A 13,600-nucleotide genomic window follows, 5' to 3' on the forward strand; every position below is an offset into this window, starting at 1 on the left:
CCGATTCTCCAGCTCTGGGCTGGAGAATCTGGAAGAAGAACACAGATCTCCAGTGAAGGGCTGAACATGTTCTCCGCTGATCTCCTGAGTGTCATAAACTGTGAATGACCAGAGAATAGCTGCGATCCCCTGAATTGCAGCTATTCTCTGTGTCATAAACAGACACCTTAGTGAGTTCCCTTGTGAAGTGAATGTAAGTTTTAACTCTTTGGAGGAGTCAGGGAAATGCAGCATAATATGCTTTATTCTACTTTTTTCTTGTGTACATATCTGGTTTTAGCAATTTTCTTGCATGCAATCTTGGTTAGGTATGAGCTTCAAATTCAGACCAAAATAGATTCTGGTCATAATTTTGCCTTTTTGGCAACTAATTAGGTGTTTTCCCACCCGCCGAGCTAAACCTCCGGCTACAGCAGGAAGTTATACTGTACATTTAGCAGCAGTATTACTACCTATGTTAAATGTTACAGGTTCCCATTCAGGATGTTTACTAGGAAACCAGTGGCTGCAAGCTTCTTAGCAACCAGTGATGCTTCCCTACATGGCCTAATCAGCTGTCAGCTGGGAATATTTCATACCCTATATTTGTAGGGGGAGTCAGTGTCTGAGGACTTTATTTTAAGACCCCACCTGAAGACCCAATAACTATTGTGTCAGGATTATGAGGAAGAGGCCTATCCAGGGTACCCTCCCCATGTTGAAAGCATGTGGACTGGTATGGTTCAGGAGGCAAAGGTCTGCACACTTGTTCTCCCCTTTCCTGGCCAGCTAGGCTGCATGCTCGGATGAGCATTTCATGTAAATGTTGAATCCAACATCATTTTTGTTTTGTTTTTTTTTGTTTTGCATGGGACATCCCCTAAAAATCCATAACAGACACTCATCAACAATACATGTTCTAGCATTGTTTTTTGTCATTCTTGCTGTAGGATGTACTATAACAAAAGCAACATCTTACATAGAAAAAAAATACATGGGAACCTCCCTAAAGTTCCTCCCCAAAAAATCCAAACTTAAAGGGTCTGGTAGGTATTTTGGTGCGGTTCCCATGCTGTTTATAGATAGAAAACCAAGTTGGCAGGAAAATGTCAATTAGAGCAATTCATAGAGCATTTTGTTTCTTTGTAAATGTCATTCTTGCCCCTTCAGATAGAGGTCAACATCCTGCAAGCATGTTATTTTTGAGGAATTGGGCATTTTTAATGTTTCACTTTAAGCATTAATAAAATCACTGCTCCTCACCAAATGATATTTGAAAATATATTACATTTCTAAGATATAAAATATCTATGGCTCCCCATGCCATTTGTTTTCCCTTGCCTATCAGCATTAAAAAAAGCCGGAGCTGATTTTAAAAATTCAGCTCCTATTAACTTAATAGGGTTCAAATTAATGTTTAGCATGGTTTGGTAACCCTCCTGCGAACTGAACCCAAGTACACTTGGCTCATCTCTATTCTCTATTCTATTCAGCTCCAGGTGGATTCAGGTGATCTCTAAAATTCAAGAATATATGGCTTTCTAGGCATTTTCTATTCTGCATTTCTTTTCTCCTCAGTCTGTTACCATTGTTTCTTTTTTGATCAAAATGTAAAAAAACATGGCCTCCATATATATGCTTATAGCTGCAGCTCACATTGATGTACAGTTCAGTATTTACAAATGTCAGCATATTGTATAGAATTGTATGTAATGAAGATTTTTTTAATGTTTTCAGAATGGCAAGATTATAGACTTATTTTATGAGCAGTAAACTATTTCACAGGACATGCTCCTATTAACTGTTATTTAAATGATGTCAATCAAATCTGTTCATATATTCCTGATGGAAGATAAAATGTATTTGTTGATACATTCAGTCTCACATTACATAGAGTATCATTGCTAATGTTATATATATATATATATAAATATATATATATATATATATATATATACAGTATAATATATATATATATATATATATATATATATAATCAATTACATGTTAAACACTGGGGGATCTTTTATGCATTTGCTGTTAGGACAAGCAAAGCACCACTGTAGATGACAAGAATAAACAACTCAGGCTGATTCAATTACAATGCCTTGGCTGGGTTTTTATCTGCTGGTGACATCATTTCAATCAAAATGTAAAATAATACAATCCAATAGATGCAAGAGGGAGAGATAGGACACAGACTGCTGCACTTAGTCATTTAATAAAAAAAAAAAATACAGAAAAAGAAAAATAAAGAAATGTTCTCTGTGACAGCCTTCTAAGACTTCTATTTCCAAAATGCTATTACTTTGTATAATAGTATTCAAAAGAACCAAATGCAGAAAATTGCCTGACTTTTTATTAGTGCACAATATATGGAATACTGCTTACAGTTTGATTATGTTTCTGCATTTCTTTGATCACTTAATTAATAAAAACATATTGCCAATGTAATAACAATCTTTTAGCCTTGTCTTTAGTACACAACTGCTTGACAATGGATTTTTTGGACATCTGTATTGTAATAAATGTTTGATATTAGTTAATAAAATGTGTTTTAACTGTTACATACGTGCTAAACACAAGGAGAATATATAACAATTAGCAGTAGAATATGCCTTTTAACCACTTCAATACCGAGCATTTATTACCCCCTTCCTGCCCAGGCCAATTTTCAGTTTGCAATGCTGTCACGCTTTGAATGACAATTACGCGATCATGCAATGCTGTACCCAAACTAAATTTTTATCATTTTTTTCACACCAATAGAGCTATATTTTGGTGGTATTTAATCACAACTTTTTTATTGATTGCTAAATAGACAAAAAAGACCAATAATAAAATTAAAAAAAACACGTTTTACTTTGTTTCTATAAAAACATTTTTTGCAAATATATAATTGTTCTTTATAAATTTAGGCTAAAATGTATTCTGCTACATTTCTTTGGTAAAAATAACCCAAATCAGTGTTTATTATTTAGCCTATAGGAAAGTTATAGAGTCCACAAACTATGGTGTCCGTTTATGAACCAGCAGTAATAGATCGCTGCTCAGTTCTCCGGCATTCTCAGAGAATGCAGTTCTCCTGTGAATGCCGTTTATGAAGCATATGTAGATCAGTTCTCCAAACAAAGGGAGAACGGTCTACAAATGCTGGAAAATGGCTGATTTTACTATAATCTCGCGAGATTACAGTAAAAGATCAGTTTACTAAGCAGAGGTAAATTATCTCTGCTTAGTTTGCAGTCCCTCCGATTCTCCAGCTCTGGGCTGGAGAATCTGTAGGGAGAACACAGATCTCCAGAGAAGGGCTGAACATATTCTCCTGGGTGTTATAAACTGTGAATGACCAGAGAATAGCTGTGATCCTCTGAATCACAGCTATTCTCTGTGTCATAAAAGGACACCTATATATCTTATATACTGTATAGTATATATATCTTATATACATATATATATATATATAAATATAGTATATCTGCTTGTCATTGAGAACCGGCACAGACCACATCCATTTTGTTGGTTTGAATCACATGATATGCTGGATTTTATACTGAACGCTGTAAGTGCAATACTTTTAATAAACTTGATGTTTGTTGTTATACTACACTATGAGATGGTCTTGCTTTTTCCCTAAGATATATCATTTTGAGAAGAGCTTTGGACTACTAGTTATTGGATCCGGAAGTAGGGTGCATTCACAGTGAGCTGATTGACAACTGTTTGCCTGGAGATTTAAAGCTGCTCTATTTGACCATTTTTAAAGCTGGTCCAATTCATCCAGTAAGAAGCTGTACTACTGGGGTGATGCTGGAGTATATTTCTATCTGTTGTCTCACCTTATAAGCACCATTACTTACAGACGCAAGACCTATTGCATGGACACGTTACCAATGTGTCCTTCTGTGTTTGCACTAACCTCTGCTTTTCATATCTTTGTGGTGGGACTCTTTGTGTTAAGTTATAGCGCTGCGCTTAGAGTTATACATTTTTATGATGGGTTTGCCCTGCTGAATGTGTTAGCTGCTTCGTTTATTGTTTCCTTTTTATGATTATTTTATTTTTTATAGAGCTTAAGCGCAAGTGGTTGGTTTTGAATATGGTGTATATCTGAAAAACAATCAGTCCTGATGTACTGATGACCTATATCTGCAAAACAATCAGTCCTGATGTACTAAAGGGCTATCTCATTTCTTGAGGTCCAAAAATGTCAGAACAGTACAGATATCCCCCAAAATAACATCTTTTTGGAAAGTAGACAGTCCAAGGTATTTAGTAAGAGGCATAGTGAGTTTTTTGAAGTTTTAATTTTTTGTAATTTAAAAAAAAAAATTAAGAAATTAAAAAAAAAAAAGATTTTTCAACATACTGTTACCAGTGCAGTACAGCATCATCATATAACTGATGTTGTAGTTATCAGGGAGACACTGACTGGTGACAGTATGAAAAATATTTTCTTTTTCAATTTTTCAATTTTGTTTCTTTTTTATTATCTTCTTTGTTTGTTTGTTTTTAACACACTGGGACCAGAGCAATATAATGTTATAGTAACATTGTACTACTCTAGGGAAGTGATCAGGATTTTTTTTTAACATTATGATGGCTTATATCTGTGAATTTCACTGCTATAAGCAAACAATTTACTGAATGAAATCAATTAATTCAGTGTGTTTTGCTGTGATTAGCTGTGATTGGCCACAGGTAATCACATGGTAAAGATGGGATGTGATTGGCTCTGTCTGTACCATGTGATCACTGTGGCCAGTCACAGCTAGCAACACATTTGTACACAATGAATGGCATGAATCAAAGCCATTCACTGTTCACGATTGTCATGTGACACCCAGAGAGACAAAAATCCCGCCTGTCATTTTGCTATAGGCCCAGCAGGAAGTGGTTAACGCAGTATTAAACTTCTAGAAAAACAAAAACAAGGCAATAATAATACCAAATTATAACAAAGTTATACACACAAAGAAATAAGATATATTGTCATATAATTCATCTTACTATTTCTGTAGCTTATTATTGCTGCCTTCTGTTCTGGTCGAAGCCCGCACCATTTTTGAGGAAATCTCCTGAAGCCTTTCCTCCCGCACTTCCGCCTTTTCAGGAGTCATTGCAGGAATCTCATGTGCAGTGAAAGTATACTGAGTAATAGTAATTCTTAGTCCTCTCGTGGGATTTCACAGTTTTGCGGAGGGAACAGTATGATGTGAAGATAACATATTGATGTACAGATAGGTTGCACACTCAGTATGCTGTGAACGGTGTTTACATGTGCAAGTGACATCATGGACAGAAGGAGAGAGAGATATCTCCTAAACGGCATGTCTTGAAAAAGTTTTAAAGATGTCAAATAGTAAGTTAGGCTACACTGTTTGAAATTGAGCTGAGCTGTCCTCCAGAGTTTACTACCACTTGAAAGATTACTTCATTAACCGCTTGCCGCCCTGCCACTGTGTTTATACGTGTGCAGGGCGGCAGTGGAGCGCAAAACCACGTTTAAAAACGGGTTCCGCGCTCCCGACACTTTCGCGGGCAGGGGGCGCGCGCGCGCGCGCCCGCCGACCCGCGGGTGATCCGATTCGATCCAGGAGGGATCAATCATTAGATTTCAGCCAGTGATTTCTGGCTGAAATCGGATGATCGGTCCCTGTCCTATCCTGTCCTGTGTTGATATTTACACAGGGCAGGATATGATGTCATTCTTCTCTGCCTGGACACATTCCGTTCCAGACAGAGAAGAAGAGACATTTAAACGTGAGTAAAACACTACACTAACAGTTAGAACACACTCTAGGACACATTTAACCCCCTGATTGCCCCCCCCCAGTTAACCCTTCACTGCCCTGTCACCAGTGTACCTGATCAGTGAAGCGATTTTTATTGATCACTGTATCAGTGTCGCTGGCGACTTCCAATAGTGCTAGCGCCCCTCCCAGATAGCGCCAGTTTGCCCCCCAGTACACCAATAAAGCCATTTAACCCCTTAATTTCCCCCCCCACCCCCCCAGTTAACCCCTTAACTGCCCTGTCACCAGTGTCACTGATCAGTGAAGCGATTTTTACTGATCACTGTATCAGTGTCGCTGGCGACTTCCGATAGTGTTAGCGCCCCTCCCAGATAGCGCCAGATTGCCCACTAATACACCAGTAGTCCCGTCTAACCCCTTGATCGCCCCCCCCCCCCCTGAGTTGACCCCTTCACTGCCCTCTCACCAGTGTCACTGATCAGTGAACCAATTTTTACTGATCACTGTATTAGTGTCGCTGGCGACTTCCGTTAGTGTTAGCGCCCCTCCCAGATAGCGCCAGATTGCCCGCTAATACACCAGTAGTCCCGTCTAACCCCTTGATCGCCCCCCCCCCCCTCCCCGAGTTGACCCCTTCACTGCCCTGTCACCAGTGTCACTGATCAGTGAACCAATTTTTACTGATCACTGTATCAGTGTCGCTGGCGACTTCCGTTAGTGTTAGCGCCCCTCCCAGATAGCGCCAGATTGCCCGCTAATACACCAGTGATCCCGTCTAACCCCTTGATCGCCCCCCCCTCCCCCCTGAGTTGACCCCTTCACTGCCCTCTCACCAGTGTCACTGATCAGTGAACCAATTTTTACTGATCACTGTATTAGTGTCGCTGGCGACTTCCGTTAGTGTTAGCGCCCCTCCCAGATAGCGCCAGATTGCCCGCTAATACACCAGTAGTCCCGTCTAACCCCTTGATCGCCCCCCCCCCCCTCCCCGAGTTGACCCCTTCACTGCCCTGTCACCAGTGTCACTGATCAGTGAACCAATTTTTACTGATCACTGTATCAGTGTCGCTGGCGACTTCCGTTAGTGTTAGCGCCCCTCCCAGATAGCGCCAGATTGCCCGCTAATACACCAGTGATCCCGTCTAACCCCTTGATCGCCCCCCCCCCTCCCCCCTGAGTTGACCCCTTCACTGCCCTGTCACCAGTGTCACTGCTCAGTGAACCAATTTTTACTGATCACTGTATCAGTGTCGCTAGCGACTTCCAATAGTGTTAGCGCCCCTCCCAGATAGCACCAGTTTGCCCGCTAGTACACAGATAATCACATTTGACCCCTTGATTGCCAGGAACACGCTTACTTGCACGCTAAACCTTCATTGCTAGTATAGTGTCTGATTGGATCAATATCTTTGATCAGATCAGCGCTATACCAGCATTCACATTACTTTAGTATCCCCAAAAACGCAGTGTTAGCGGGATCAGCCCCAACACCTGCCAGCACCTGCGTTTAGCCCCTACGCCCCCCCTTCTCCCCCGGCAAGTGCAGTGTCAGTAGATAACTGTCACTTGATACATATTACACACAAAACCGCAGTGTTCACAGAATCAGGCCTGATATCTGTTAGCACTTGTCGGTAAATTTTTTGTAGCGGTTCAAGCAGTCCCTGACAGCCAGGCGCTCTTTTTCCCGTGAGTCGCACTAGGTACCTGTAAATTTAGTGGCCAAAATGTCTAAGCAAAGGTACACTAGTGAAGAGGCCTATAGGATTCTGAGCATGTCAAGTGAGAGCGAAGGGGAAGACTCACTGGCAGAATCAGGCTCAGAATACGAACCTATAGACAGCAGCGGCACCCTGACAGCTAGCTCAGGCGACGAGGAAGTGGTCCCTGCTAAGGTCAGGCGTACCCAATCCCATTCACAGGTTGCTGAGGTGGTACAAATGCATGATGACTCTCATATGCAGCAGAGTGCCAGTACTAGTGCCGCAGTATCTTTTGGTGAACTGGCGAGCACCAGCGGCCTAGTACGTCCTGGTCGTAGGCATACCAGCACTGCAGTATCACTTGGTGACGTGGCGAGTCCCATAAGTGCAGTACAAGCTGGTGCGGTGGCGAGCACAAGTAGTGTCCCGCGGCCACCAAGAATTCGCAGACAGGCCCGTAGAGCCCCTAGTGTCCTTCCGGATGTGCTTGCAAATCCCGATTGGCAGCCCACAAATTCTGCAGCACCCGTACTTCCCCCATTCACTGCCCAACCCGGAATTCAGGTGGAAACAGCAAATTTAAATACTCCCCTTAATTTTTTTGAGCTGTTTTTCACAGAAGATCTTTATGCATTGATTGTGGATCAAAGCAATTTATATGCACGCCAATTTATCGCCGCCAACCCAAATTCAAACCTTGCCAGACCATTCGCATGGAAACCCATTACGGTTTCCGAATTTAAAGTTTTTTTGGGCCTAACCCTCAACATGGGCATTAATGATAAAAATCAATTGCGGTTGTATTGGTCCACCGACCCTCTTGTTCACATGCCCGTGTTCTCTGCTGCCATGGCCAGGCATAGATATGAGAGTATAATGCGTTTTATGCACTTCTACGACAACTCACTCAGTCTTCCTCGGGGTGACCCTGAATTTGACCGGCTCCACAAAATTCGGCCCCTCGTAAATCACTTTAACCAAAAATTTGCAGATGTGTATACTCCCCAGAAAAACATCTGCATCGATGAGTCCCTCATTCAATATTCTGGCCGCCTTGTAATCAAACAATATCTCCCCAGCAAGCGTGCCAGATATGGGATCAAGATGTATAAGACCTGTGAGAGGGCAACAGGCTATACATGTAAGTTTCGGATTTACGAGGGAAAAGATAGTTACTTGGAGCCCCCCGGATGCCCAGACTACATGGGGAGCAGTGGCAAGATAGTTTGGGACTTGGCATCATCCTATTTCCACATGGGGTACCACTTATACGTGGACAATTTTTATTCAAGCGTGCCACTATTTAGACATTTGTTCAATTTGGGAATTTGCACATGTGGCACTGTGCGATCTAATCGCCGAGGCTTCCCCCAACGGCTTGTAAATACCCGTCTTAAAAAGGGGGAAAAAGCCTGCTTGAGAAATGAAGAATTGCTCGCAGTGAAGTGGAAGGACAAACGGGATGTTTACCTCCTGTCTTCCATTCATGCAGATACGACCGTCCAAATTACCACGGCAACTGGTGTTGTTGAGAAGCCCCTCTGTGTCCACGATTATAACCTTAACATGGGAGGGGTGGACTTCAATGACCAGATGATGCAGCCGTATTTAGTTTCCCGAAAATCCAAACGCTGGTACATAAAAGTGTCAGTTTATTTATTTCAATTGGCTCTATATAATGCTTTTGTTCTCTATAAAGCAACTGGACATAGTGGATCATACCTAAATTTCCAGTTAGAGAACATCAGGGCCCTTTTGTATCCAGAAGGTGCTGTGCCCCAAATCCCTCTCCCAGATGCAGTTAGCCGTCTGCATGAGAGACATTTTCTCGATACCATTCCTGGTACCCCAACCCAAAGAAGACCCCAAAAAAGATGTCGTGTCTGCAGCAAACGTGGAATTAGGCGTGACAGCCGCTATTGTTGTCCCTCCTGTCCTGGCCAACCTGGCCTCTGCATCAAGCCCTGCTTCCGCCTCTACCATACACTAGTGAACTATTAGTATAGAGTACAGCACGGCACAGATCAGGGCACATTTACACAGGGTCTCAAAAGATGTTCGGTAGTCAGGAAACTGGCTATCGCATTTGGAGAGACCCTACCAGCTGTTTAAATGTTTGAAGTTTGGAAAAAAAAGTTAAAAAAAATAAAAAAAATAAATAAAAGTACAAATACCCCCCAAAAAAATAAAAAATGTAAAAACCAAAAATAGTTATAGTTTTTTTTGTTGTTGTCATTTTTGTGATTGTTCGACTTTCACTGGTTTATTGTTGTTTTATTGTTAACCATTTCTGTTTGCAGGAATGCTTTCAGCTGCAGCGCTGACCTGTTTATTCTGACAGCAACAGGAACTTGCTCTCAGAATAGACATAAGTCAGCGTGAGCAGCGCTGTTGGATGAGATTTTTCATCCGCAGTTATAAAAAACAGAATATATGCCAAAGCATGGGGGCCTGGGGTGGCCTGTGGGTGGATGGCCCCTATGCTTCGGCATATATATTTTATATTTGTTGGCACATTTCATGTGTGCCCACCATTAGAAGTGGGTGGATTGAGGGAGGTTTCTAATGGTGGGCATACCACCACACACTTTTCCTTATAAAGTTGTTTTATTGAGTTTATGTTTTATTGTTAACCATTGTTGATTTTTTTGCAGGAACGTCAAACTGCAGCACTGACCTGTTTATTCTGACAGCAACAGGGTCTTGCTTTCAGAATAGACATAAGTAGGTGTGTGCAGTGCTGTCGGATGAGATTTTTCATCCGCAGTTAAAAAAAAGAAAATATATGCCAAAGCATGGGGGCCTGGGGTGGCCAGTGGGTGGATGGCCCCCATGCTTCGGCATATATATTTTATATTTGTTGGCACATTTCATATGTGCCCACCATTAGAAGTGGGTGGATTGAGGGAGGTTTCTAATGGTGGGCATACCACACACTTTTTCTGGCAGAGATTTCTTCTCTTTTTTTTCATTCAGCCCACAGGCTGCATAAAGAAAAAAAGAACATAGCATATACACCCAACAAGGACCAGTGACGTACTGGTACATCACTGGACTTTGAATGGTTATACCAGGGTGATGCCTGCAGCTGCAGGCATCATCCTGGTTTTATTTTTTTCAGCCGGAAATGGGCTTTCATGTAAAAGCATTCCTAGTGGTTAATTAGCTGCAGAATTGCCTTTACAAGCAGCGGGAGAAAATGGCCCCCCCTCCCCCTCCCTGAGATTTGCTTTCCAAAAAGGGGTCATTTGGGGGTGTTTGTTCTATCCTGGTATTTTAGCACCTCAAGAGATGTGATGGGCGGTCAGAAAGTAAAAGCTGTGTAAATTTCAAATTATCTATACCATAGTTTGTAGACGCTATAACTTTCACACAAAGCAATCAATATACACTTATTGGGATTTTTTTTACCAAAAACATGTAGCAGAATACATTTTGGCTTAAATTTATGACTAACTTTGAGTTTACGATATATTTTTTATAGCTGAAAGTAGAAAAAATTGTTTTTTTTTCAAGATTTTCGTGTTTTTTTGTTTATAGCGCCAAAAATAAAAAGCGCACAGGTGATCAAATACCACCAAAAGAAAGCTCTATTTGTGTGAAAAAAAGGACGTAAATTTCGATTGGGTACAGCATTGCATGACCGCGCAATTATCATTTGAATTAGTGCAGCGCTGTATAGCAAAAAAAGGCATAAATTACAGTATCTATACCATAGTTTGTAGACGCTATAACGTTCACACAAAGCAATCAATATACACTTATTGGGATTTTTTTTACCAAAAACATGTAGCAGAATACATTTTGGCTGAAATTTATGACTAACTTTGAGTTTACGATATATTTTTTATAGCTGAAAGTAGAAAAAATTGTTTTTTTTTCAAGATTTTTGTGTTTTTTTGTTTATAGCGCCAAAAATAAAAAGCGCACAGGTGATCAAATACCACCAAAAGAAAGCTCTATTTGTGTGAAAAAAAGGACGTAAATTTCGATTGGGTACAGCATTGCATGACCGCGCAATTATCATTTGAATTAGTGCAGCGCTGTATAGCAAAAAAAGGCATAAATTACAGTATCTATACCATAGTTTGTAGACGCTATAACGTTCACACAAAGCAATCAATATACACTTATTGGGATTTTTTTTACCAAAAACATGTAGCAGAATACATTTTGGCTGAAATTTATGACTAACTTTGAGTTTACGATATATTTTTTATAGCTGAAAGTAGAAAAAATTGTTTTTTTTTCAAGATTTTCGTGTTTTTTTGTTTATAGCGCCAAAAATAAAAAGCGCACAGGTGATCAAATACCACCAAAAGAAAGCTCTATTTGTGTGAAAAAAAGGACGTAAATTTTGATTAGGTACAGCATTGCATGACCGCGCAATTATCATTTGAATTAGTGCAGCGCTGTATAGCAAAAAAAGGCATAAATTACAGTATCTATACCATAGTTTGTAGACGCTATAACGTTCACACAAAGCAATCAATATACACTTCTTGGGATTTTTTTTACCAAAAACATGTAGCAGAATACATTTTGGCTTAAATTTATGACTAACTTTGAGTTTACGATATATTTTTTATAGCTGAAAGTAGAAAAAATTGGTTTTTTTTCAAGATTTTCGTGTTTTTTTTGTTTATAGCGCCGAAAATAAAAAGCGCACAGGTGATCAAATACCACCAAAAGAAAGCTCCATTTGTGTGAAGAAAAGGACGTAAATTTTGTTTGGGTACAGCATTGCATGACCGCGCAATTATCATTTGAATTAGTGCAGCGCCAAACAGCAAAAAAAGGCCTGGTCATTAAGGGGGGTAAATCCTCTGGGGCTCAAGTGGTTAAGCTGGTGAGAGCATTGTGGCTCCTTTTTGCTACTTATAGCAAACATGCTCTTAGAATATATTTAGCTCAGGGGCGGACTGACTATTCGTGTACTAGGGCACTGCTCGAGGGTCCGGGGTCAGTAGGGGGCCCCATGAGATGCCCCTAGTACCTTTCATAGGCTTTTTTGGGTGTGGTTTGAGTGTGGGTGAGGACACAGGAGCCCCATGTTCCCCAATTGCCCGAGGGCTCTATGAGTTGTCAGTCCACCCCTGATTTAGCTTTTACTATTAGCTCTCTGCACTTGCCTTAGGTTTTCACAAATCTCCACCTCTGCACACAGAAAGACCCTGAAGCTCTGCATAGAAACCAATCAGCTTCCAGGTTTTATTGTCAAAGCTAATTGAACAAGCCAAAGTTAGAAGCTAATTGGCTACCATGCACAACTGCATCAAACTCTGAGTGCTGCAGTTTTAGTAAATATTCCCCATTGCATGATTGTTGTTTCTTCATAGACACTTTTACATTTTGCTTGTCATATAATTCCCTGACTGTAGAAAGAAAGAAAAGTTGAAACAACCGTGTCCTGAAGAAGTGGACAGACAATCCAAAAAAGTGTAAAATATTTGAGGATGTTCAGAAACAATGTTGTATAAGCATACAATACATATGTGCCTAATTTGAGGTTATGGTCTAAAATGCTGTTATTTTTGTGAACAAGAAAGTGATTGGTAAATCCTTTGTCCTTATGATATTTTAAATCATGTTAGATTAATAAAAAAGTAAATATTTTTGTGTGGCAACCTAAATTCCTATTTTTTCAGTTATCAATAATCACAATGTAAGGCTACTCTGGAAAAGCTGGAAAATCCAGTAAGCATCGCTTGCTAGCAGTCTAGAATACACAGTGCCCCCTATAATATCCACCAGCCCCCTTTCTATACACTGAAACAAACAAAACACTAGTGTTTTGTGGAATTAGATGTGTGTGCATCTGGGTTAGATGAATCAGAGATGTGGTCATAGTAAGCCATGCAGACAGTGCAGCCCTCAAACTAAATCTAGTATATCTTGTATGTATTAAAGTAAACCAAATCTTTTGTGTTACACTGAAAGCATATCTAAACCCTACCCCAAAAATAATAAATGTTGCAGCTTGCCAATCCTTAGATGTGGTTGTTGAATTTGTTTCCTTTTTTTTTAATGGGCATTTATTTTTTTATTTTGACCTGGTGATTCTTCTAGTAATGCACTCCTTATCCAAGTATGACAGTGCTCATTCACCCTACATATCAGGACAACAAAAACAGGGCAGGACTACCTGAGCCTCCTAATACA

The sequence above is a fragment of the Staurois parvus genome, unplaced genomic scaffold, assembly GCF_062004578.1.
Source record: "Staurois parvus isolate SC_StPar_1 unplaced genomic scaffold, SC_StPar_1.0 ptg000850l, whole genome shotgun sequence".
NCBI lineage: Eukaryota > Metazoa > Chordata > Amphibia > Anura > Ranidae > Staurois > Staurois parvus.